Source organism: Neofelis nebulosa, chromosome 2 (assembly GCF_028018385.1).
Source record: "Neofelis nebulosa isolate mNeoNeb1 chromosome 2, mNeoNeb1.pri, whole genome shotgun sequence".
NCBI classification, from domain to species: Eukaryota; Metazoa; Chordata; class Mammalia; order Carnivora; family Felidae; genus Neofelis; species Neofelis nebulosa.
In genome coordinates this window covers 153,866,103-153,891,715 of record NC_080783.1, presented here as the reverse complement: position 1 = coordinate 153,891,715, position 25,613 = coordinate 153,866,103, and the positions used below count along the sequence as shown (strand labels likewise).

Genomic DNA, 25,613 nt, shown 5'->3' with positions numbered 1-25,613 from the left:
AATGATAATATTAGTTGTGACTTCAAAAGCCTCCTCAGCCTGTATCATGCAGGGCAACATAGAAAGGAGAAAAGTTAATCTTTCCCTGATGATTACACTTGCTTCTGAAACAGAAGGTTCAGTGAAGAGTTTATCATCATCGTTCCAGCATGAACCGCGGAGAAGAGATGTACCTCTTTTCAATAACAGAATATTAAGCCTGCGGAGTTCCCTCCAAACTTTTCAAAATAATTTTGTCTGTCTTAGATGTGAAAGATAATATAAGATGATACCGGAATCCTCCTCTGTTTTACTTAAATTCATTTCACTTTGCCTTTTTTCTCGAGATGACATATCACTGGATGCACTTTTTCTCTAAGCTGGCTTCTTTTCATTCTTGAGCTTTTTTTCCCGTATTGAATTATGTACTCTTTTCTCAGTATATACTCATAATTATAGCTTCTTCATTTGCATCTTGATGATTAAAATGTTGCTTTCATATCGCTTGGAATTTATTTTTTCTTGAATCTCATAGATTTTCCCCTAAGTTATGGTTTAAACAATACTCATTCTAAATTGATTGTTAAAGTCCTGGCCTTGCATTTTTAAATATTGATATCACCAGCACATCAGGACTAAATGTTGCTCAGACATCTGAGTTCTTTAGATCCTATTGTTTTCATATCGGAAAATTTCCCCAAGAAACCGACTTCAAAGTTTGAAGAAATGACACAAGGAGTAATTCTTTTCAAGGAAGAGAGAAGTTTTTATTCAACAACGATAATAAAGGTTGTATTCAAAGGTGACTAGCAAGTCCCATTCTGATAAATAAGGCAATCTCAAAGTTTAGCAAAAATAGCTTATTTTGTACGTTTGACTACACTTGGTTAATGCTGCCCTCATTAGGTTTGTTCACAAAGTTAGTACGTATGTTCTGCATGTAAAAGACATATATAAAAATTAATTATATTCCTGTAATGTTCTAAATGATCTGATATGGCATGCATTGAATCTTTAAACCATGTGCCTAAACTGTCAAGAAATAATTGAAAATTTTTTGAACCTGCATTTTCAAATATAAATGCCTATTAAAAAAATTAGAGTCTTGGGGCGCCTGGGTGTCTCAGTCGGTTAAGTGTCCAACTTCGGCTCAGGTCATGATCTCACAGCTCATGGGTTCGCACGAGCCCGCATTGGTCTCTGTGCTGACAGCTCAGGTCCTGGAGCCTGCTTCAGATACTGTGTCTCTCTCTCTCTCTCTGCCCCTTCCCTGCTCTCGCTCTGTCACTCCCTCCCTCTAAAAAATAAATAAACATTAAAAAAAAATTTTTTTTAAAGAGTCTGGTTATCAGTTCAAAAGCTATACTCATTATTACAGATGTCAACAATTACTCAGTTACCTTTGATCTCTTAAAGATAGCAGCATAGTCTGATAGCCAATATTAATTCATCCTACAAAATGAGCTTCTTTTTTCTTTTAAAGATTTTATTTGTAAGTAATCTCCCACACCCAGTGTGAGGCTTGAACTCACAACCCTGAGATCAAGAGTCACATGCTCACTGACTGATCCAGCCAGGGGCCCCTAAAATGAGCTTCCTTATTACAGATGAAAATATTCCTTTTTTACAAAATTACATAATGAGATGCCCATTATTTCTGTGTTAATCTCATATCTATTAGTTAAACATGAGATGAAGAAATTGGCAAGAAAAAACCTCAAGTGCTACTTTATTCCCTTAGCTTTTTCAACTATAATCTAAGATATTATGTCCATCTGTAAGTGGACTTCACCAAGGGCAGTGTGAAACCTAGGATGAGTCTATCTGGCAAACTTTCCTTCGTCACTCATCATTGAACCCTTATGGTTATGTTGGACCCTCATCATAAAACATGGTGCTAAATTCAGCATTAGACCTGGCTGAACTGCATCCCAGGACTGTCATTTTGATGCAAGATCACATGGAAAAGGGATGTATGTCCATTTTTCATCAACCATTTTAAGGTCAAGTTTTGCAGCCTCACTCTAACAGTCTGATCAAAGCCTCTGTATTCACAAACAAAAAAATCCTGCCCCATTTCACAACAAACTTAGAGTTTGCTGAAAAACTAAAAATTACTGGTCTCCAAAAACTTAGTTTCTTGCTCTCTTACTAGTAATTTGTACATGCCAAACTATAAAAGAGCCATATTCTTCACAACATACTTCCATCAAGGATATGAGTGATATAATTATAAATTCTTTATATTCAGGCAACAAGTAATAACTTGTCTAGCCTCCAAAATGTATGACAGTCAGCCCATCTTGGAATTCTATTGTTTTAAAATTCACCAAATAATACTTTTTTAATAGGCTGTCATTTCTTAGTCCATTCCCTTGATTAAACTATGTCGGCTTTAGGCCAGAGACACTGCTTGATTGTCTCTTGTGGGTATGACTCACTTGATGGAAAATCCATCCATCTACATACTGCTTGATTGGGAATGAATTTTAAGTATTCAGAGCCTACATATAGTAAGCCTGACTGTTAGAGACTGAAGTGAGCATAAGAGAAAGTAGTGATTAACAGACCACGAGTTGACTTTACCATCTCAGTGCTTCGAGAAATTGTAGCTTACTGCTACTTCACACCATTTCTCTACTTGCAAAATGGTTTTGACTGGAATTGGAATGTCCAACAGAGAGAGAAAGCGATTACTGGTAGCAAAAGAAATACTAACTGCTTGAGTAGTAATAATCGATAAATAATAAACACGCATTCCATCAAATATATACAAGGTAAATTAAATCTACTCATTTTATGAAGAGAGAAATGAATACTGACTTATCTGCTATGAAGGTCGAAGTCTGGAGTCCGCCCATCATGCGAATGATGTCTGCTTAAGTGTAGCGTCAGGGGGTGAGAAAACAGGAGGCCCGTTTATGGCTGCTGTTTGCAGAAGCCGAGAGAGGTAGACACTGGCTTCTGAGGAAAAAGATCTGATTACCAATATAAAAAAATAAAGTTCCTTCCCTGTCTACCAATGGTAAGTAGGCACTTTCTTTGCTTTAGGAAATGTATAACGTTTCTTTTGAAACTTGAATCATTGTCAATGGATACAAAAGTGAGACAGGTAAATCTTTCCTTCTGCTTTTGGGAAAGAATCATTGACAGCTGAAAAAGAGGCAGCAATCCCTAAAGAACATTAAAGCAAACAAAAAGTTTGTGTAATCTGTGTGTTTTTAAGCTATGGCCACATCAGATCTGAGGGATACAATTACCCAAGGAAAGAAGAAAATTCCTCTGAGCCATTTTAGTTTTTACATTTAAAATGTTTCTTGCATTCACATTAATATTAACTTTATGACCTCCTCATACCGTGCTATAATCATTGAAGAGAAAAACCACACACCCTCCCTTCCCTGGGTAAAGACTTGCTTTCAGATTTGCTCTCACTCACATCTGTGCTTACCGAAGGAACAGATGCTCAGCTTCTAAGGGTCCGACTTTGGCCTTTTCCCTTCTATCGCCACAGCAGAAAGAAAGGGGGTTCCCAAGTGATGGTGGCAGCTTTCCAATGGCTGGGCCGTACTTTCACATTTAAAGTAAGCAGGTGGCATCAATGGGCTGTCTAATGACTAACAAGATAAGAGTGCAATTGATCTTTTTATTAACCCGTGTCCCCAGGTGGGGGGCAGCCTGCTCCTCCCTCCTGGGTTCAGATACACTGCTTCATTTCAGGAACATTTTAGACCCTTTCACTTTTTTTGGTCTGAGCTGGTTCTTTTTTGTTTGTTTGTTTAATGTTTATTTTTGAGAGACAGAGAGAGACAGAGCACGAGTGGGGAAGGAGCAGAGACAGGGGAGAGCAGAGAGAGAGGGAGAATCTGAAGCAGGCTCCAGGCTCTGAGCTGTCAGCACAGAGCCCGATGTGGGGGCTGGAACTCATGAACCTCGAGATCATGACCTGAGCCTAAGTGGCACTTAACCGAGGGAGCCACCCAGGTACCCCTAGTCTGAGCTGGTTCTTAAAGCACAGGGGTAACAAACACAGAAGATATTCCATGGCATCCAAATTCTATTTTCTCTGAAACTCCAAACTAGTAAATACCTTTGTAATTTGCATCTAACTCAAAACAATATTTAACATACACTGAGAATTTATCTACAATCTTATTGATATTCTTTTCATGCTGAATTTGAACTCTGGGTTTGTTTGTCTTCCTTTTAGGACTCAGACAACTCACCCTAAACCACACAACTCGTTCTGAAGACGATGGAGCCCACATAGATTCATAAGGTAAATGATTACTTTCAAAATATAACATAATGGATTCAATTACGGAATGAATTCCAGCACTGTGGAAACGTGTTGTTCTTCATTTGTCTGCTGGAGACTTGCTAAGTTAAGATGCTGGGTGGTCCTTTAGTAGAAGGCAGAATCATGATCCTGGGTGGCGCTGTGGGAACAATAAACTGCATCTGTGGGTTGGCTGTCTTCAGAATCAGATTATCTGTTGTATGTTGCATAAGGCTGGCTACCTACCTCGATTTTTTCAAGTAACTATTCTTGTGATCTTAGGAGGCTCCTGCCCTGGGGCATGCCAGCACATCACAAATCCCACTGTCAAGTGGAGTGATTAAAGCCTTTATTGTCACACACCAAGCCCAAAGTTACTAGGATGCATTCCGTTGTGGAGGTAGGAGGAGGTACAAAACATCCCATGAAGGCTACCTCTGCCGCAAGTGACATCGGATGAGGAAGTGTGCGGTACAGGAACTGAGAGACGATGGCCTCGTTTTTCTGTTTCTCTAAACCACAGTCATCATTTGCTTTCCTGCTTGTTAAAATAATTATTTATTTCTAGAGGCTGCCAATCTATGTGAAGGTACATACAGGATCTTTGACATCCCCTATAGCAAAATGGTGAAAAGCCTAAGCTTCAGAGCCTACCTAAATTCAAATTTGCCAGCAATGACACCGTGGCCTTCAATTTTCTCATCTATAAAGTGGGAGAAATAATAGTACTCACTTGCAAGGGCTGTGGCATAGTACATAAACAGATGGGCAGATGCAAAGCACTTCAAGTATTGCCTAGTACCTAGAAAACACTAAATTCACTGATTAACTAAAGGGCTTTCATTCTACCTCCTCACTTTGTTTCAGGTTCTCAATTTACCTTTAGTCCAGAAACTTGGTGGTTGGGGGAATTATTAAGGGAAGCAAACTCCCAATTCCCTCTTAGCAGCCTTCCTCCTAAAGGAGATATATTATACCTTTCATGTAAATGCCAGGAAGGGAAATAATTGGCATCCCATTGCCCTTTGAATGGGTCCCTGGCTAGCCCTAGGTGGTGTGACGTCCAAAGTGACCTGAAAGCGGGGTGCCTGCCAGCTCAGCAGCACAGTGTAGTGGGAGAATCAATTAGAAGACTCAGGGCCATTTCAGAAACATGCAAACATCAATTGGCATCGAGTTTCAGGAAGCAGAATAAAAAGGGATCTACAAAACAAAAAGCCTTTCAAAGGGATGGAGGGAGGCACGGTTCTTCCAAATCACGAAAGGATGATTATGATCACCATTAGAGCTTAATGAGCCTATATATGGCTAATGACTTCATCTCTCCAGTAGATTTGCCAGTAGTCTGTGTTTCCACTGGTATCCATCCTTCTCTTCTAATAAACATTACCATCCCGCTAGCTGGTCAGAACAAGTCATTGGATTTCTCCTTCCTCCATTAGCAAAAGCGTATTTCTCAAATCTCCCATCCCTCTGTTTCAGGACTGAAAGGAATGCAACAGAGAAAAGAAAATAAATAACACCACTGTATGGTCTACAGATCCTTGGAACACCTAGGTTTAATTCTGGGTCATTAACTGCTCTCTGACCTAGTTTTCTCATCTCCAAAATGCAACTGATCACGATTTGATTTCTAACATTAACTTTAAAAATAAAAATACATGAAACTGATCCTTTAAGACATGTATAGATATGGTTTATTTTACCCGATTTAGATATTTCTTACAAATGACATCATTGATTATGGCTAGATTTTTATTTTAATAACCAAATGCAGAAAACGGCAAGTATAAGTTTTAAACTAGTTATCTGCTGAGCCATTTAAAGACTATTAACTTGAGTAAGACGTAAGAAATAAACTGAAGTTAGAATCTTTTTTTAATTAACCATACTGTTATAATATTTAGTTAACAGTGATACAGTGTTACAATCATTCAAATGGGCAATATTTGGCAAAGTGGAAATAATGCCGTATCTTTTAAAGAACAGGTGTTAATAATAAGTTGTTTATTGGAAGAGAAAATTTCTTATAAAAATAATAAATACCATTCCCCATCACAATTTTTACTCACATGTTTGTGTGAATATTTCTCTCATTTTCCAATTTTCAAAGTATATCCTTTAAATATAGTAGATCATAATATAGTCTTGAATAATAATCACACAAATACCATTGTCCTAAAATAATCTTGAATAGTATCATGCAAATATTATTGTCTCAATATAATCTTGAGTAAGAGCACACCACTATAATATTGAAAATAAGCAAGCAATAGTTATGGTGGAAGGGATAATATTAGCTATTAAGACAATACTTTAGTGTCATACTTCAAAAATTTTAAATTGTTTTATGTTAAAATATTCCAGCATAATTTTTCTGGGGTCTTTATGCTATAAATAAACTTTGATTGCTATGGTAATGTAAGAAATATGAATGGATAATGTCTGTTCCTTATAACCATCATCACAGGTAAGTGTCATTGTTAAAAAGACATGGCTGGGATAGCGTTTTTGAGTTCTAGTCCCAAATCTGCAACGGAATTTTCTGAGTGATCTTGAGCAATTAGCAACCATCTAACTGAAATTTTTGGTATAATATTTGAAGAAATAAATAAAGGAGTCTCAAAAATGAAAGCTGATTTTTAAGAAAAACTTTCAAGCAACAAAAACATTTAGCGAATTCTAACATGAGCCAAATCCACATCCCGCTGTCAGTCTTTCCTGCAACTTACCTGCCTCTTCCTCTTGTGCACTGATTCCATCATTTCACGAATGAAATGGTTGGTTAGTTTAAAATGCGTCCTGTTCATGGTCACTGGAAACTTTAAAATCACAAAAAAGTACAAGCTAAATGTGTGCATTTTTTAGGTTCACTGACTAGATATTTAGAAACTTCTTTTTTTTAAGTTATTTAATTAATTTTATTGGGGGTCTCTAATATATCCAAAGCTGTTCCACCTCAGAAAGGATGTATTAAAAAAGAGTATAAAGTGTGACCCCTACTTTCCACTTTGACATTCAAAGTGTGACCCCTACTTTCTGTATATATGAAAGTAAAATCAGCATATACAAAATAAATATTATCATCACAAAAATATATGTATGGGTTCATCTCAATGTTATAAATTATAACTTCTATAAGAGTTCTGATGGAAGTGGTAGGATCCAAGATGGGATTTTAATAATGAATACAGCAGGATATGTAGTTCTTTTCTGGGCCAAATAACCAGTGGTCCTGGATTTATATTATCCAGGGTCTATGTAATGAGCTATTTGACCACTAAACACAAAGCGAAGGAGTAGTCAGTTGAAGGGGCTGGTTAAGTAGTCAGTTGAAGGGGCTAGGTAGGTCCCACCAAACAGATCGTTCACTCTTCCATGACCAGTGAAATCGAGAATAGACATCCCGCCCAAATCCCAAGCTTACCTGGGATATGAGTCTGGCCCCTCACATTGCAACAGTGAAGATTCCATCATGAGTGGAGAGAATCATTCCTCTCAGAAAGAATTACAGCTCTTTTAATGGAGTTCAAGCCTTTAAGACCCAAATGCTGGGCTTGGGTACAAAGCTTATTTCGATGTGAGAATATAGAAGGTGAGTCCCTGAATTAGTTCTATGAATTAACCATTTGCCATCTAAGGGAAAAAGGAGATCACTTATATTAATAATCCAAAACTCGACTCACACAAAATTAAAATCAGATACTATTCCTGAAACTCTAAGTTGCACTGTGTTATGAAAGTAAACTGTAAGTATGCTGATGACAGTGGCGATCGTAGCTACCATGGATTGAGAGCTGATTGCACGCATGGCATTCTGTCATATGCTTTAACATATATATATATATATATATATATATATATATATATATCTCATTTAATCCTCACCACATTTATATACAGGGAAAAGGTTTTGTCCCTGGTTTAAAGATAAAGAAATGAGGCTCAAAAAATTTAACTGGATCAAATTTAACAAGTAGCAAGTAGCAGAGCCAGGACTTGAACCAGTGTCTTTCTGAGGGCAAAGGGCATGCTCTTTCCATTATGTACACTACCTCTCAGACAGTGCTGCCTCACTGTCTAATGACGCTTTTCTTATATACTCAGGTATACCAGTAAGATGACTAAGTTGACAGTTTTATTGCATGTATGTACATTAACATCAACCAATACTTATTATTTAGTCCCATGAAGTCAATGAATGTTTTGCAGGCAGATGGGCTACAGATTCAGAAAAATCAATGAGTATTTGACTAAGCAAGTGAATTATGAAGAGTAAAAGCATCATATGTGCTTTTTCTTGGAAGTAAAGGGAAAGCCATGGTGTTAATAAAACAGACCCAATGCTAATGACTTCGAGCCCCCCACCCCCTCAAAGTAGAAATCAATCTGACTCTAAGGTTGATTTTGCTCATTCCATAAACTTATTTCCCAATGGAGTTCCTTAATTTTGACATTCAAAATACAGAGTACCGTCATAGCTCTTTGGCTCTTTACTTTCAGATTTAAGGCCAGTTTACTTTTTAATCTCTTCTCATTTATTATTCACTTTCATATAAAACTTTCTTTGTCTTCTTTTCATACTCTTCATGTTCTTGCCCACTCTCTAACTGACTGTTCTCACCGTCTGGAAGGTCTTCCATTTATCTTACCTTTTCTTCTTCGTGTCTATTAAGTCCTCACTGTATTCAGTTTCCAGGATCTGTAGTTCTGATTTTGCCTAAAGCTTTCCCAACTAATTAGATATAAAACATTGTAATCCTTCCATGGAAACCATCTTTCCTCTATAGCCAAAGGCATTACCAGTGGGAAAATGTATTCGTTTTGTATATAACAGTAATTTCAACCATTAGGTTGTACTTTTCATTGATCTATTTTTTCTGGTTAGAATAGAAATGCTATTGTTGAAAATTTATAAATATCAAAACACACAAGGAAGAAAATAAAAGCCATTGTTAATGCCAACACCCTGAGAAAAACATTGTTAACATTATATTTCTTTCTTTGGAGTTTTTTTTTTTTTAACACATTTGGTTGTATTTTAACATCAATTCTCCGTCTTAATATATTTTGATCCTGCTTTGTTTCTCCCGAAATCAGACCTTAAATTTGGATTCATCCAGTTCTCTGGATTAATAAAAGCCAAGTGACCAGTAAGAGGGTTGACCATTAAGAAAGAGGCCTAGCATTGATTCATAGAGGTCTAGAAATGTTCCTATTTCTGGGCTTGTTTACAAAGATAGGGTCTTGTGTGAAGCTCCTGGGTGATTCCCTTTGCTTCCGTCATGTGCTAATTTCTTGTTAATTGAAACTACTCTGTTTTTATTTCACAGAAGCTAGGAAAATATATTAATATTATATAAGACACGGTATTATAAAATAATACATCTGTTTTCTTGATTTCTAAATGAAATTAAAGATCAAAGAACTATTTTGTGTCCATGTAACATTGTAAATGCCCTCTGTGGGTTTTATCTCCTGCCTGTAGGCCCATCTTAACTACATGGAAGATGAAATTTTCTTGTTCAGATACCTAACCTTTTTATCCCCCCCAAGCTCATTTTATCAAGCGTGATTCATCAGTTTTCATCTGGTGAACAGACATCATTTGAAAACTTAACTTTTTCCACATGCCTTACCTGCCCAAGTTTGGGGTTCAAATTTTTATCATTTAGCTCATTAGGAATGACTTCGCTCTTATGTAATTGCTAAGCATCTCATTTCTTCCACCTATGCAAAATAATGTTTGATTATTCTGCCCAGGTTTAGACACTTATCCGGTTTGGATTTGTTTGCTAACTAAACATCTAAAGACATTAACTAACATTTCCCCCAAAAAGCATTAAATGTGACCTCATAGGAGAAATAACTTTGCAGTCTCACTGAACATTTCTCCTCACAATTCGTCTGATATAATGTGTATCCTTAGCAATTAGTGCATAGTATATACCACCATCAGCTATTTGTAAACAAATACATAACATCCTTCAAGGCATCAGAACTCATCCCCAAGCTAACAGGACAAAGGTAATGAAGGCTAAAGGTTTTCATAGCTTGGATGAGATGCAAAAACTTTTGTTCCAAAAAATCTATTTCCTTAATGTCAACTATAACCCTCTTGCCCATGAGAAAAGCATTTCTCACACCTTTTTTTTTCCCCTTACACCACCTAAAAGTGGACTACCCAACTTAAACCCTGAGTCTAAAAGTATTGAGAAACTGCTAAATATATTCATGTCTCTGTAGTGAAGATTTTACAGACAAAGATAAAGAAGCCAAGGTATCAACACCAACGATGAGTCTGAGAAGCGAACAGCTGTGGGTGTTGAGGTGCCCCAGGGAGTGGGGGTTCAAGGGGACACTTGTGAGTTGTCAGGACAATCAAGACACCATAATATTTTAATTTGCACACATTCAGCATCAGGGCAGATACTGCCCACATGAGGTTGGTGTTTTACTGGAATCTAAACTAATTCCACTTGTTTCATGCTACTGAATGGTTTATTTGCTGTGGGACCCTCAGGGGGTAAAGGGGAGGGAAATACATTAAGTCAAAACTGCAAATACTTTTTAAGACTACACAAGGTGTATCTAGCTCTCTTATTGTCACATGGTATGTTAGGAGGAAAAAAAAAAGTCTGTGGGACATCTACCCTGACTGATCAAGTCAACCTTTGAAACCTGCAATGAAAACACAGAGACAACCATACAGTAATACACGGTAGCATTAACAAGTTAATTTTCTGGAAATTGTGCTGGCATTAGGATGAGAAGTGGATGAAAAGAGTTCGAGGAAAACAAAGACATCACTCTGTAAATCAATAAGTTTGCTGATTAACGAAGAGCCAGGCTTTGCTATGAAGGACTGGATGCTCGGTTGGTTATGAGCACATCTTTCCATAATGGCTGCCACTCCTATATGTGCCTGGAGAGAGAAGGAGATAGAAACATTTATGACTTTTGTACCACCCACATACACAAAAACACATCCTCACGAATCCCTGTCTATAAAGGTTTATTTATGTAGCTGTAAATTGGAAAATCCTAAGCATAAAACTCTATATCTATTAAATATACAACGGTTTAGTGGACTAGAGATGGGGCAGCCTTATTTACTTGTGCTTTTTTCTGTCAGCGATGACACAAGATCATAAGGAATCCATATCTCTAAAGCCAAAGAATAGCTCCCAGTCATTTGTGGCTTCATTAGCAACGTTGTGATGTCCCTTAAGGACAAAACACATAAATGTTCTCTTGTCACTTACAATTGTGTCAAGGAGAAAACCAAAATGAACTTGCAAAGTCATGCACCAGCTCAATTTTGGAAGGAAAAAAAATCTTCTTTGAAGGAAACGAAATCAATCCCCAGTTCAAATTAAATTTGGACTATTCTGTGAAGCTCCAATACACAGCTCCAATAACAATCAGTACTTATGGACTTAAAATGCAGGCAAATAATGTTTCATTTAAAAGAAATTGAATGAGGATTACTGACAGAGAAAGTTTTAATGCTGTTTTATCACTAGTTAAAGTTAAATCATGCCGTTATTGGCTCAGTCGTGAACATCTCAATCCCCACTCCTTTTTTTTTTTTTCTTTGCTTTTTCCAAATGTTACCAGGAGTCCTTTGCTAGGTTGGGCTTGTGTTTTCATCTTATTAAAACCCTGCCATGCAAATGTATCATAAGTGTAGCCTGAAGACTTCTGTCTCATGCAAAATTTAGCTTAAACTCTACTAGCATGAAACACTTTGTTATGCACAAACCTTCTGTTTGGTTTGCTGACATTCTTAGTCGGCTCTCATGGTGATTCATTATCTTGTGATATAGATTTCCAAGTATCATCTTTGTATTGATTTTTATATCTTTAATAACCACTCCACAGAAGATGGCTCCGCTGGTGTCATTGATCGCATCAAAAATTCAAGGCTTACAGAAATACTAGAGGGCTAATTGGTAGCAGAACATTTCAGACTTAATCTTAATGCAGTCTTAATCTTCTGCATTAAACCTACCTGAAGGTTTCCTTTTGGAGTCGACCAGGGGAAGTTTAGTGCTTCGTTGAAAAACACCTGGTGAGAGCATGCAAGAACATAGCAATAAGTGGACTACAGACTTGAAAATGTTACTTAACATTCAGAAATGAAGAGCAGTCCCTTCATCTGGGGTCCTAATTGTGGGCATGCTTCTTGCTTTCCCTTCCTCTCACCTCTGGCTCCACAGAGCCAGGTTGGCTTATACGTTTCTGGGAAAGAAAAGTCCTCATTAGTCTAAAGCTCCCACCACTCTGGGATTTGATAATTTCCCAGTTTAATAATAGAAGGGATTCTCTGCAGAAACTTAGAAGGAACATCCTGTTTGTGTAAATTCCCCTAGACAAGAAATTTAGGGCTGTTGGTATCAGGCCTGTAAGTCTGGACACCAGCACATGACCAGGGATGTCCTTCTAGTGCTCCTTGTGTAGAGACCATGCAGATCAGCTTTAGGTCATCAGACACCTAACAGGAAGAAGCAGGTACTTTCTGCAAAGCTTAAGGGTAGCTTGATTCTAAAATTGGAACTGGAGTCACTGTATTCTTGCCAAAAAAAAATTTTGTGTGTGAACCTACTCCATGCCATTCAGTATATTAAAGCACAGATAAGTATAACCTGGTCCCTGCCCTAGAGAACCTTGCTTTCAGAAGTCTGTGGGTGGAAGGTGGAAGCAGACTGAGAGACATTTGGTAACTAGAAGGCAAGATGTATAAGGACGTACCTTTGGAATTGGCCACACCTGAATTCTGTTACACCTCCAACATTGTGCTGTGTGACACTTGCTGCCTCCCTGAAAAAATGGCGACAGTTAAATGTTTCTTGAGGCACCTGGGTGGCTTAGTTGGTCAAGCTTCCAACTCTTGATTTCAGGTCAGGTCAAGAGCTCACAGTTCATGAGTTGGAGCCCCACGTCGGGCTCTGTGCCGACAGCGTGGAGCCTGCTTGGGATTTCCTCAATCTCTCTCTCTCTCAAAATAAATAAACATTAAAAAAACTTTCTTCTGCATGAGAATAAAAGGTGACAGTGCATACAAGGCTGAGTATGAGGCATATCATCCATGCACCTCAAAGGCATGCTACCTATTAGAAAACGACGAAAGAAGAAGCGAGTGTTTTTGCTTTCCTTTTGTGTGGGACTTGAAGTCCTTTAAGAGAAGGTAGAAAAGAGAGATCAACTTTAAAAATTGTATGTATTCTTCTTTTCTGGCAAAGTTTAGAACAAAGAGTTAAACATATAAGTTATTTCAGCATTATAGATGTAGCATCAAACACTGAAGGGAATTTGGAATTTTTAAGACATTTGAAATTAGAGTCCAGGCTTTACAGAGACTGGGAAGATAAAGGGCTGAGTCAAGGACGGAAGCCATAGTGAGATTTTACAAAGGTCATGGTGACTTTTTGATGTGTGGCATTTAGGTACTTGAACCTTGGGATTCACATAATTTTTAGGTAGGTCTCCAGAAATTAGAGTCACGCGTTTCAAAGTTTCTCATTTTCAAAATGCAGCCTAAAAATCTCACAAACAAAATAATAAATATGCAAGGGTCTATGAAACTGATTTCAGCATCAATGCACTGATAGAACTTAACGCCCAGGTTATCTTCAAAGTGTTACATTTACAATATAAGGGTGGATTTACAATATAAGTAGGATAAGATACATAAAGAAATAACAAATGCTTCTATAATACAAATCGTTTTTCTACTCAAGTCGTTATTCCTGCTGCATAGTTATTTGCTTCACAGAATTTAGTCCTGTCTCTAGTCCATAAATACTCATTTGTGGATGAAATTCAGTCTGCATTTTCATTGCACCTCTTTCCCAAACAAGCTACAACTTGCAACTTAGGAGAGTAACACATTTTCAAGCAGTTTCCTTACAGATGTTTTATTTCATTGTTGTCCAACTGCCTTTCAAGTTGCCTTCCCACAAAACAGTTCCCAACTTTACAGTTTCCCAAAGAATTCATCCCATTTGCTGCCTCCTTCTTCTGCCTTTTATTTTCTTCCTTTCTGTTCCCTTCCCTGCCTTTTCTTTGCTATCTTTGACCTTTTCTCTGTCAGCACTGCTTTTATCCCATTTCATTTCTCTGTCTCTTCTGCCGTCCTCCCTTCCTCTTGCCCCTGTTAGGTTATTACATGAACTGAAACCCAATGCACAGAATTGTAAGTTTGATTCACATTTTGTTTATCCTTTGGATACCTTAAACAACAATCCAGGGAGTCTCCCAGTATGCTGCTAAACTCATTTTCCATCTGTCACAAGAAAGGATTAATGCATGAAAAGGAACAAGAATTCTACGAAATTCAGATGCTGCAAACTGCAGTAAGGATACCTTTCCAAGTACTGAGAAATTTCTTCTTTCCTTAACCTTCATCTTTTATTTTTTCCTGCAGTGTAACAAAAATTAAAGGTCTCTCTAGTCCTCAATACAGAAAAAAAATGCTTTTGCTTAATAGTAAGTTAATATGGAACATGAATAAGTGATTTTCCATTTTTTTATTTTTAAAAACATTAAAATATTACAAGAGGAAAGCATAGGTCACTACTTTTAATACACTAGGAAAAAAAGCATTCAATAGTTACCAGCTTATTATTTCTGAAAATTTTTCATTCCTTTTTAAAAATAGTATTATCTATTCCTTACCATTGTTAGGGAATTAAGCTTGTGTTTATTAATACAATAATACTATTAACAGTATTTGATTCTTGACCAATAATCAAATAATTGGAATATAGTAAAAAGCCACTGACAAAAATATGTATTTCTAGTTTTTCCTTCTTATTAAGTTCCTTTGTAATAATTATAAACCCCCCCCCCAAACAACCAATACAACAGAGTTGAGATTTCCAGCCAAGTGAATTTTTTAAAAAATATTGGGCCTGTATATAAAATGGCCCAGAGATGAAATAAAAAAGTTGGACACTTTCAAAGTGCTCCCTTTTAAGGGCTTTCTTCATCTGATCACAGCTCAGTACTTGTTACGCTCTAGAAATGGGAGCCACCTTTGCGATCATCATTGACCCTAGGCTTGAAAGCATATCACACATGCCTTTCAACTTATCACTGTGGAATTTATGTAAATTCCAGTTATAAATCGAATGCCCAATGGACAAAACTGGCATCCTAACTTCCAGTCACATAGTAAGAATGGCACGTTTTAAGGAACTGTGATGCTTTTACTCGTATTGTCTTGAATTCTAGCAAAGACCCGCTATGAGGAATATTATCACCTTCATTTTACAGATGAGACAACTGAAAATTGGATAAATAAACCAAAGTTGCCCAAATGCACAAAATCAATAATCATTCCACAAAAACTTTCCGTTCTGTTTGGCAAATAACAATGTCCTGCAAAATGGCAGTTTACAATGATTAGTAGATGGTTTTGTTTCATATTGTTTTATTTATTGTGCTAAAAACATTTAACATGAGATCTCGCCTCTTAACATATTTTTAAGTATACCATACAGCGTGGTCAACTTACAGGCACAAGGCTGCACAGCAAATCTAGAACTTTCTCAACTTGCTTAATGGCATCTTAGCAGCAGGACTGGTGTATTTAACACGCCTCCCTCAGTGGGTTGGATTTGCCTCTAAGGAGTTGAAGAGTGACCCCTTTCACTTTCTAAATGATGGAACACACTGGCCCGAAACAGGGCTAGAAGCGTTTTATCCCCTGGCTCCTACCCACTTGCCTCTGGATGCCACTCTAACCAGGCAAAAGACATGTCAGGACACAAGCTATTTGACACATTTCCGTGGCTTAAATCTCCCTTGCAAAACTGATGGAGTTTTCGCTGCTTGAGGACCATCTATCTTGCACGCCTCGGTCAGGTGTACGTTTTATATCTAGTTCAAAAGGAAACAGCAGTACTTAGGCAGATGTATGACAGCATATGGTCAGGATTTAGATGAGTACATAGTTGCACCTGGAAATCAAATATCAGCACAGGCAGCCCCCTCTTGCTTGCCCAGGGCAGCAGCCGCCTAACGGGGCAGAGAGAGAGCTGGCAGGTCAAATGCAATCCAGATGTCTCTTCCATCTCCTCGTCCTCTTCCCATGCAACCTTCTATTGTTTTCTTTGTCCTTTGGCAACATTTCTAAGTTTGTAAAGGAGTAAAAGAGCCCAGAAAATCGAAACAAATATGTGTTGAAAGCCTAACAAACATACCACCCATTGAGCAGTTAAGGTTTTCTTGAAAAATTAGTTGTTTTCGCTTTTTAAAAGGTTTGTTTTCATTCTCTTTTTCAGAAGCATCAGATTTTTGTAGTAATCCTTGGTCAAAGATTTAGAAGAAGAGCATCCTTCATCGCTTAGCTTTCAGATTGCTAAGGCAACTTTTGTGAAAGTGCCATTTTGGATGTCACTGAATGTCAATAATGTCCCAGCCACCTGCTCAGATTCTAATGTTTACATATTGTAACTATCCATTTATTGCATTTTACTCTGAAATCCAGTGTGTTGCTTGGGGTAGCTCACCAGTAAAGGATCTTGTTTTATCTTTTCAAAATACTTTTCCCCCCTTAGGCGTGTCATGGGACCTCTTTGTTCCTTAATATTTCTATAATATTTCAGAGAGATAAAAAGATAAAATATGGTAAATGTGCTGAGAGCTTCCGATTTCTCTGAAGCAGTAATTAATCATTCAAAATCTCTGATATAAAGATCGCTTTGTAAAACAGGCCAAAACAGGGTTGGGGGATGGACTTGCCCAGGAAAAGGAATAAATAAAAATAGCCAGTTAACATAAATTCTTCAAAGCATAAATGAAGAGCTCATTGTCCTACCGAGAGAGAGAGAGAGAGAGAGAGAGAGAGGAAGAAGAAGAAGGAGGAGGAGGAGGAGAAAAGAGAAAAATGAAGAAGAAAGGGAGGTAGGGAGGGGAGGAGGAAATGGGGAGAAGAGAAAGAAAAGAAAGAAAGAAAGAAAGAAAGAAAGAAAGAAAGAAAGAAAGAAAGAAAGAAAGAAAAAGAGAGAAGGAGGGAGGGAAGGAGGGAGGGAGAGAAGGAGGAAGGAAGGAACAGAAAGAAAAAGAAAGAAGGAAATAAGTGAAAGGAGAGAGAAAGAAAAAGGTAGCTTTATTAGTCCATGATCGCCCTTCACAGTATGTGGACAAAATGCACACTTAGAAGGAAACTTAAAGTAATGAGAGGTGGCAGCTTCTGGTGATTAATTTTTTCCCTATGTGATCTACAAATGTGGCATTTGACTTAAAGTTATCAGGTAGAGTAGTCTGTCTAATTCTTACTCAATTATTCTGTTACTAGAAATAGGCCTTGTTCATATTAGCACCTTGTTCCTGTATTAACTGTTTAAATATTTGATTTTTATGGCTTTCTGGTTAGTCACGATCTAAGAAAGCTATCTATATTCTGAAAATAAGGCTGTTATATTTATTTTGTAGAAAATCATTAATCAGTGGGAGGGCAAAGCATTAAACATAGAAAAACAAAACAAATTGTATCAACTTTGTATAAAAATATTAATAGCCATTGTCTTCTGATACGTACGTAGGAGCGGGGAGAGTTGGTGTCAGACAGGCATAGATTGAATTCTTACCCCCTCCTTTGCTAGCTGCATTCTTGCTCTCTCTGAGGCTTAATTTTGTCCTCCGTAAAACGGATATAATAATTTTTGTGAAGGTTAAGTCACACAGAACGCAGACAAAGCACTTGGTACTGGGTTGGCTCTTGTTAAATGTCATTTCTCCTTACTAAATTTTTGTGCTTCAAAATATTTCTAACTGTTATAAACAATGGTTCCCCAAACTGAGAACTTTCGTTACAAAGCTGTTCCAAAGACAGCCCTGGAAACCCGAACAGGCAGCTGTTGTGTGATCTCAAAATGAAGAGAGGGTCTCCTCTGGCCTCTTTCCCCACCTCGCTGAGCTCGAGGGATATTGGGAACAACTGAGTCTTGATTTTATTTGTCATGGATTCTCTTTTTGCGAGATCGTTACCTAAATTAGCCAGTAAAATATACAGACAGCAAATGAACCAGAAATGCCATAATCCCCTGCCTGATCAGCCCTGAACCACTTCATGAGGTGGCACTGAGACTGTATCAGGAGATTGATGTGTGTGAAAACAGTTCACATTCTTTGCAGGAAAGTAACCTTGGTGTCATTATTTATTACTTGCAGGAATGAAAATATCGCCACTGCTCTAATTAAAGAAATTCGTATTGAAGCCCACTTTAAGCCTGTTTCTCAGATTTGTCCAAATAATATGGAATTGGAGGGAAAAAGTTTCTTCTTTCCTTCTTCTTCTTCTTCTTCTTCTTCTTCTTCTTCTTATGCAAGCATACCGAAAGAAACCCTATTAGTGCTCCTATATCCAAAGGAAAAGAGTTGCACACGCACGCACGCACACACACAATCCTATTAGTAGTATGCTCCATCAGGAAATCTTAAAATGATTGATATTTAAAGTATTATCAGTTCAGGTAGAAGTGGAAAAACTCTCATCAAATACAAATTTATACAATTGCATTTTTCCCTTCTCTTTCTTTTCCGCAAACCTGCTAGCCAGCTTCTCTCTCTCTCTCTCTCTCTCTCTCTCTCTTCAGAGTCTTCCCCTTCTGTCTACCTCCCCTCATTACCCAGCCCCAAATTGTACACGCACTCCACGGTCCCCCATCCCCACCCCCCATCTCTAGCGGTGTGAAAATAGAAAAGCATCTGAGGATCTGGGCAGCCTATCAGTTTGCTAAGGTTCATTTTAGCTAATCCAGACATCCCGCACAGCAGGGGGAAAACTGCTGTATCTGGTGAAACAAGAGCATGAATAATTAAAACTCTGTTATTAATGAACTTCCAGTCGTTATGTAAATGAAACTGATTTCAAGTCTAATTTGTCAGCCTGAATTCTTTTTCTGTTCTCCCTTTGTCTAGGACAAGAACGCATCATAATGGACTTGATAATAAAACACTAGTAGACATGCTGTGTGCAGTGCCCATCTGAGTTAGAGCTTTTAGCGTGGTTAATTGATACAGTTACTCCAGAACAAGTCTATAAGGCATTTTGTATGGCTCTAAGTTTTAAAAGGCGCTCTTTTTCCCTTTGACAGGCCTGCCTATTCTTCGCAATACCTCATTATCATTTACCTTTACACGAGGGGTGGCATATAATTACTGCCTAGTAAATAGTTTCTTTTGCAATATCCATGATGTTCAAAGACAGCAGAGTTCAAAAAGGTCCAGGGGAAGGGAAGTCTGTAGTCTTCTGAGAATAGCAAATAGCCACCAGGGAGAGAAAAGAGAAGAAAAGAAAAAGGAATACTTGACAAAGCGCAAGACCACTAAGTACCAGTCGCCCACTCTTCTACCCTCAAGTGTCACTCATGCTATTGGTGGCATTGTCCAAGTGATACCCTGATGTCTGTGGCCACATATTTCAGCTGCATTGTTTAGATCCACCGTATTGTTTGTGAAATCAGTCACTATTAAGGTGACAGCTTCAAATTCTACAATCTGACGTCCTGGAGTTACAAATATTTCACACAGCGTAAGAGCAAGAATTCCTTCAACAGAGAGCTACTTGGTGGTGTCATAGAGAACTTACTGAGCTTAAATCTTTACATTTGAATTTAGAAAATACTTCTGTGTTATTTTTAGGGAAACGAATAAATTAGATATCAGAATTAGTACTTTGGATATGTGGCACATGGCTTTATTTCTGTAAGGCAATGTATTAGTAAGATAATGGAAATTAACTCCTATCATGTATGCCTGTCACACTAAAATAATTAATTTTGCTCCACGTTTAGAAGGAGGGAAAAATTCAGAAAAAGTCATTCAAAACAACCCTCAATCTTTTAAGCTACCATGATGCTTGCTAATCTGGTACATTTTTCAGTATGGAATCATAGTTCACAATAATATTAAGAACTAAAGAACGTCTTTAGACCCCGCCAATATTGATGCAGCAGCTCCTAGGGAGTTTACATCCTTGTACCGGTTATCTGCAGTTCTTAGGCATCATTGAAATGAGAGAAGTGTCGCAGGCATTGTTTCCCTCTGCTGTCTTTTGTTATTTTGTAACATTGCTTTGTTTACAGTACCAAAGAATAAATATTATCCTAATCACTTTTGTCCAAACAAAGAAAAATGGGCATCTCAGCGTCTGCCCAAGTGATACAATCCATCCTTCAGGAGTCAGTCATGGACTCCCAACACACGTTTCGGTCACCTAAAGTATGCTAGATACAGGGCTAAAGCAATGGAAACAAAAATATGAAATGAGAACAATCATTTTTAAAAAGGGGGACAGAGTTCAATGAACCATATTTACAACTTGTTGTGAAAGGTGCTATGTATATGGTATATATACACTATATGTATGTGTGTGTGTGTGTGTGTGTGTGAATATATAGTGTACAAAAATGTGTAAATTGTCAGAGAAGGCAAAAGTAATTTAATTTGCCAAGAAGCCAGGAGACACGATGTTTCAGAGCATACCGTCCTCTCTACTTCGTCTAATGGCAAAATTTTATCTAGCCCGAGCCACTGTCAGTGTTGTCAAATGCAAGGTCTGGTTATAATTTGATTCCCTTTCTCCTGGATGCATTATGTAGCGATCTATGCCTCAATTTCCCAGCCAGCAAAAGGCACACAGTTATTCCAAAACATGTCTGATTTTCACAATGTCAAAGTAGAAGTCGAAGGTGTAGTTTAAACAATTTCAGTTCCCTGCGATTTCAGAGGGACGCAACCGGACCCGTGGTATCACCACAGGGAGAGCACGATTTAATGTCTGGTGGTGCCCAGCTTGATCCTGCTCAAGGAACTGTCCCACAACATATCTGTCAGTTTCGTCTTGAAGAGGTTTTGCTCCCATTGTGCCTATGATGACGTTGCTAAAACCACTGCCCGCTCTCGAATTTTGATAAACCCTGGAATTCCTCTGAGCCAATCTAGACCTAAACAAGTACCTACATGAAAAGACAAAGGCAGCCCAGTGATATGTGCAAGATATGTGATGACACATAACATACAACGTCACACACACAAACACACATACACACACAAATACCACGTCTTCCTACTTCCGATGGATAACAGGCTCATGGGGCCAGGAACTCTATTCATTCCTAGCCAACTCCAGAAGAAGTCATAAAAATACATAATCTGAAATTAAAGTCAATTAAGCTACGTCGCTTCTTTGGAAAAGTTAAAAGGAAAACACACATAAGTAATAGAAATCAATTATTGTATATTCCCAGGCCTATTCTTATAAGCTGGAGAGGTAATCAATCACTCCAGAGATTTCTACAAGGTAATTACTGTTTATTCTTTAATGATAGTACTGTCTTCCTCTTCTTCCTTCACACCAGCCCCCTGCAGCTGCCACCTCACAGAAAGCAAATAAGTTACAGTTGGAAAAAAAAAAAAGGCTGAAAGAAAGTTGGTGTTCTGCATAATGTGAACAATAAGCCTGCTGACCTTCATCCCCTTCTGTGACCCGAGGTTGCAATACTTTATGGCCCATGCTGTATGTACACATCATAACTGCTTTTCAGTAATAAATGTGGCCGTGGCTTTGAGAGGACACTGCTGCCTAGGGAGAATTAATGGGAAATATCTTTCTTGTGGATGTTTCGTCACTTAAAAGAACGAAGTTCGAAAATAATAAGCAGCTGAATAAGAACATGGGCCAATTAAGAATTTAAAACAACCAGCATCCAACTACGTCTCTTTCCCCTCTTTCAAAAGAAGGGGAGAGAAATAAAGAGTAAAAATAAATGCTGCTGCTATTACGAGAGCCAAAAGCACTAACCAAGAGATTTCACAGCGCTTCAGTCAGAGCTAGGCTAATGAATATAAGTTACCTTAGCTGGTTTTAGCTGACTTTGAAATTAAAGTTCCAAACCCTTGCATGGAGGGAGAGCTGGAGTTGAGCAAAATGGACTTAATAAACTCCATTGTGCGGTTAGATCCCTAGTGAGATTTCCTGCCCATCCATGACCAATCGGTATTATTTTTCAGTGACTGGTACTTTTGTGAGCAAGATTGGGGTTTCTGGGAGTGATTAGCACTTTTCACCATTGATTGACAGGTTCAAACAGAAATGAGACAATAGGAGGAGTCATTAGGAATTCAAATGTAAGGTTAGTGTCTGCAGGCTTTGCAACTGATTTTGATAGAAACAAAACTATATGTAAGGAAAGGGGTTAATGTTGCAAAAGTTAACTTATGAGGTATAAATTAATCTTTTCAATTTCGAAAAAGTTTTTCAGAATCGAAATTAATCAAAAACAATAAGGAGATAAAATAGCAATATTTTGGGCGTTCTTTCTAGAGATTTCTAATGCCGGCCAGGGATGCATTTAGCTCTTTGCTTTAGATATTTAAGACCCAAAGATCTAAAATTTTAGAGAAATCCTCAGTTGCAAAGGTTTTGATTTGGTTTTCTCGTAGGTGAAATATCTTGTAGACTAAAGAATAAGTATTGTTTTTCTCTAAGAAAAGAAATATGATGAAGCTGTCCAGTATATCCAGGGAAGATTCCTTAGGGAAATAATTACGGTGAATGATTCTAGCATTGACCAGTAATTGATAATTGGCCACAAATAATTAGGGTAGAATATATTTACTGGTGTAAATTATGCTAATAGCGCAGGCTCGTCCCTAGGTGCTGATGTTGGTTTCTTACAAGTAATTTTGTTTTAAATTCACCTTATAAATGTAGCATACTATACTTGAAAATTTAATCTTGTTTGGCATCAAAGCAAAGGAGATAATACAGAATTAAACAAGCCTAATCAAAGAAGAAAACTAAGATGAGCACCGTCATTTCTCAGGATGTTTTGGTAAGAGTGGACTTCTCGTGGGAAAAGAAGTTTCCCGGGACAAAAATGCACACAAACTGTGTTTTGAAAAAAGCAGAACCAAATCAGAGCCAAATGCGTGACTCGGAGTCACCTCACAGATTTGACTAGAAGCATTTCCAATACCTCATAAGCTGTTAATATTTAAAGGATGATAGCATAAATCCAATACCCTGTGCACAAAATAATCACTGCATCAGATTTTTATGCATATCCAGTGTGCAGCTCAACATTCAAGCTGCATTTTTTGAATATGTTGTGACTAATTTATGCCAAGTTTTCATCAACCTAGCATTTTTCATTTTTCAATTGACATACAAAGTTCTGTAATTTGTGTGCTCAGTATGTTAATACACTGAGATGGTAAGAGAAGATCCAAGCATCACGATAACAGAAATAAACTGTCAGGGGGCCCTCGACGGAAGTGAGGGGTCAAGAAAAGAAGCACAAGCCAGTAAGTGGCTGGTGTTAGGATTTGTGTGGGTCCTTAATAATGCACACTTCCACAGCACGAGATGATTTCGGCCATTCTTTCTTAACCAATTGACCCACCATCTGCTCTACAATTTCCCTCCCAAATTTTAAGGCATGCTCTATAAATAAGGGGTTTTCACACTTTGCTGCAAGTCGGAATCACCTGCGCATCTTTAAAAAATGCAGAGGCGTGGCTCCTTCCGCACGCACTCTGATTTCTTGGTGTGGGGCACAACCTAGGCATCAAGAGATTTTTCTAAGCTCTGCAGGAGATTCTAACGTGCAGCAAAATTTGGGAAACGTGGCTGTGATGGTTTCTGCCTCGGTTTTTTCTAATTTGGTCGGAAGAGACACGGATGTCCTCTCTTACACATAGTTAAAAGAAATGCTTCTCCGTCTTGCAGTTGATTTCAGACACACAGCTCCTTGATCTGCTGTCTTCTGAGAAGGATCACATCCCCGTACTCAGTGCTTCTGGCAAGCTCGCTTACTGCCTCTCATCTGCTCTCAACTTCTTCCTTATTTTCCTTTTTATACTCTTTCATCCCCTAAACTACTACAGACCAACCATTACCCCTTGGAGTTTTCAGTTCTTATCCAATTTCCTATCTTTAGCTCTCTTTGGTATCTTATCGCCAGTCTAAGCATGAAAAAGTTTCCTTTTCAGTGTTACTTATTTCTTTCTCGTTATCTGAAAACCCACAGGCAGGCTCTACTCCTTCCTTGAATCTTCATTCAAGAACTCAGTTACGACTCTTAGTGATTTTTTATCTCATTAGAGTGGACTTCTCTCTTTCAGACTCTGGTTTCTGTCTCCTCCCAAAAGGCTCATTGGGGTCTGTAGGAAATGCTACTGTCAGACTTCTTGTCATTTCCCCTGCTCATTATGAACACATCGCCAGTGTGTTTCTTAAACGCATCCTATCCAATTTGTCTCCCTATTCTCTTTTCCCAGAACCTCCTTCAGTTCGAAGCTAACCCCAGAATTACAGGTGTGGCTGCAAATATGCCTAGAGAATTGATAGCAACCCTTCCTACATGCTTGTATACCGAATGAATGTGCACAGAGGACTGTTCCACGATGACCAAGAGCCTCTCTCGATTTCCTAGAAGTCCTGTAAGCCTTAGAAATGCATTTGTTCCTCACCCCTGTTCTCCTTCCTTTCCTCAACTCATTTCATCCAGATTCCTGCAGCTGACACTGAGCCAGGATCATCCAAAGGGTCAGGAAGGAGTACACAGAACTGATGGTTACATACATCTATGTCTGTGTCCTATTCTTTGTCAGATTATGCAAATTGTAGACTTGTTTGAAAAACCGTAAAAGGAATGAATGCCATTTTGCATTCCACCTAAAGGTCTGTTTCCCAAATAAACTGAGCTTTGTAAAATCCATCATCATCCTGGTTCTAACCCCCAAGGCTCCGAACACACTACTGCCTGTCTCGTCAGATTCTATACTCAAGCTTCTCCCTGGCCTCCCTCTTCCCTTTCTTGTCTCCATTATCCTGTTTCATGTTCTACATTCTCATTTAGCAAAGTCACCGCCACCTTGTTTTTTTCTCTACTCCCTCTTACAAATTCACTTCTTGCCTTGACACTTTTCTATGATAGCTTTTCAAATAAGTCTTCTTTCAGAGGAAAAGAAACAAAAAGGTTTTAAAAAATTTTAATGTTTACTTATTTTTGAGAAAGAGAGAGACAGAGCGTGAACAGGGGAAGGCATAAAGAGAGGGAGACACAGAATCCGAAGCAGGCTCCAAGCTCTGAGCTGTCAGCACAGAGCCTGATGCAGGGCTCGAACTCACGAGCCATGAGATCATGACCTGAGCTGAAGTCTGATGCTTAACTGACTGAGCCATCCAGGTGTCCCAAAAAAGTTTTTTTTTTTTGTTTTTTTTTTGTTTGTTTTTTTTTTTTAAGTCAAGGAAATATATACCAGTGAAGAGAACCCTACCTTCTTTCTGGATGCATTGCATTTCTAAGTTATTTAATGCATATGTGTCACATGATTA

General features: G+C 38.1%; 1 protein-coding gene across 8 annotated transcripts in view; it reads left to right on the top strand.

Moving 5' to 3' along the window:
- ADGRL2 (adhesion G protein-coupled receptor L2) overlaps positions 1–25,613 on the top strand; it is a 624,153-nt gene that overhangs the window by 123,294 nt on the left and 475,246 nt on the right. For all 8 annotated transcript variants that reach the window (XM_058716832.1, XM_058716841.1, XM_058716842.1 and 5 more), the window contains exon 3: positions 4,190–4,258. The gene's annotated coding sequence lies outside the window, so the exon portion shown is untranslated. The remainder of the gene's footprint in view (positions 1–4,189; positions 4,259–25,613) is intronic.